Here is a 2553-nt window from a genome sequence, read left to right on the forward strand (position 1 = left end):
AAGTGACCCAGGAACAGCAAAGGGGAGATAGCTCTTTGCACCAATATTCTAATATGCATGGATTCCCTTGTGGAGGCTGAGGCATAGAAATGGTAAAAGACTATACACCGTGCCCATGTGCAGTTGCAAATCTTTCCTTCTGCAGCAGATGAGGTATAAGAAATTCTGCCTGGTGAACCATGCAGCGTTTCCCAAATAAGTTTTCCCCTCCCATGGATTTTTCGGCAGGAGGAGATGATAGGGCCATATGTTACTATGACAGATTTGGTATTTCATAACTGAGACATATATAGGTTCTATATTAATGTTTTCTCAAAACAGGGCAATTTTTAATCAAAAGCAAAAGTTACTTTCATGTCTCCATCCCACAAAAAACATAATTGGAGTATTTCTAATTCAAGCTGCCCTCAAAGCCCCTCTATATTCAATTATTTTGTTAATACATCCCCTTTATTATTTTTAGTTTTTATAAGACAACTAAGCACCACATTTAATAGTGAGTGTGTGCTCTACTGACGGAAACACAAACTGTAATGATATGCCTAGCTTAAAAGCAAATCTAATCTACTTGCTTATTAAATTTAAATGTGTTTAAGGCTGATATGGTTTGAAAATGATATGTAAAATAACAGTTTCCATGGTTATAAATGTCAAGTCTAAAAATTATATGCAATACAATACACAAAATAAATGCTGCTTCATCTTTACATCTCAGTGTGATCAATTCATTAAATGAGGTATTACAAGCTATGAGAACATTTTACAACTCCTGAGACATAATTCGTCACACTGTATTATAAAGCACCAAGGAAATACTTTAGAGGTTTTGTCATCAATGGATTAAAATTCTTATTAGAAAGGGGATGGCGGTGAGGGGTGGGGGGTTGAGGGGGAGAGTAGCTTTCTGATGTACCATGACCAGAATTACTTATCACATCATGGTATTAAAGACTTAGGTGATCTTTTTTTATGACACAGTTTCCATATAATTTGTTTTCCTTCAGAAGTAAAAATAGAAAGAACCCAGTGTAAATGAATGCCATCTGTTATAGTGAAAATGAACTGAAAAGATAGCGTTTCTTATATAGTACCAATATACAAGATACACATCTTACAGGACACAAATATCTCCTTTTTTCGGGTCACTCTCTGTGAAGTTGTTGACCCTCCCCTTTACACTCATTTTATCAATTTATAACTTGTACTGACAGTGAAGAAGAGGCTGAGAACAACATTTGCTTTCTCCATCTGGCTGGAGATACAGCATGCAAGGTGCTCCAACCCAGAATACATTCAACAAGTTATTTAGGCGGCATAATGACTGCACTGCACGTTAAATGGAGTTGAGGGTGCTGTCTAGCTTGCAGGGGGAAGATGTGTACCTCTTTTAAGGGGTAAAGAGACACAGTGATTTTGCAGTAGCCACAGAGCATGTCAGGACAGACCTCTCCCCCAGGTGACTGGAATCTCCAAGTTTGGTCAGGATCTTCTGTGATCACTGCATTAGTCACTCCGTTCTCGGTGGCAGCACTTTCTGCACAGCTGGTTCAAGAGGGGGGACTTAGTTGGGGGCAAACATGGAACAGGAGTTAGCCTATGATGTTGCAACTCACAATATTGATGTCGGGCAGATGTCCAGTGCAGATACTCTGTAGGGAAGGGATACAGTGATCAGATAAATGGATTGGTAAAGGATTTAAAGGAGCTCTTTGTTAAAGGAGTGGAAATGGGGGAAGTTCAGGGCTCCTATGACTGACACAGCAGGGAGTCAACCCACCCCCTTTATGACCCCACCTTAACCCCCATTCGATAGGAGGGATGGTAAGGTCCCAGCAGTGAGCGGGCTGGGGATCAGCATGGGAAAGGGGGAGGGCTGATGGAAGCCCCCCAGGGTATATATTGAAATGATCAAAGAATTAACTGCACTGTACACATTTATCTGCCGGGTACTCCCAGACAGTTAACAATAAAGTTGCTGCCTAATTAAACAACATCCAGTGTCTCCTGTCCTCCTTCTGGCATAGCCAGACAACAAAACTATCTTTACTGGAAATCTGTGGAAGTCTATTCTCTGTCTTGGATCACTGCATCTCTCATCAGGTCAGTTTCTGAATGAACTGCAACTAGTAGATAAATTAACTACAGTGCTGTAGCTACTATTTCATCAATCTTATGCTTTCTAAATAACTCTCAGCGTAAATCATCATCATTATTTAGCCTTTGCAGTTTACAGTTAAAATCCAGTTTCTAATAGTACTTCAAAACTATCCTCAAAATGAACATGCAGGCTCAGGAGCTTTTAATAAAAACACTCAGACAACATCAAATCACCTAAGTGAACATTCTCACAGCAGCTAAAATGGGAATGAATAGTTATCTTTTTCCACTAATCCTTTGTAAAATAGAGTGATGAAACAAAAGCAATGTCCATGGTTACACAGACAAATAAGTTGATTTTAAAATCCGATTAATATCTTCTAAGAGGTTTGCTCATCTGATGTGCCACTATATTTCCTATCAGACGAACATTTTAGAGGAAGTTTAAAATTGAAC

The sequence above is a fragment of the Emys orbicularis genome, chromosome 10 (genome assembly GCF_028017835.1).
Source record: "Emys orbicularis isolate rEmyOrb1 chromosome 10, rEmyOrb1.hap1, whole genome shotgun sequence".
NCBI lineage: Eukaryota > Metazoa > Chordata > Testudines > Emydidae > Emys > Emys orbicularis.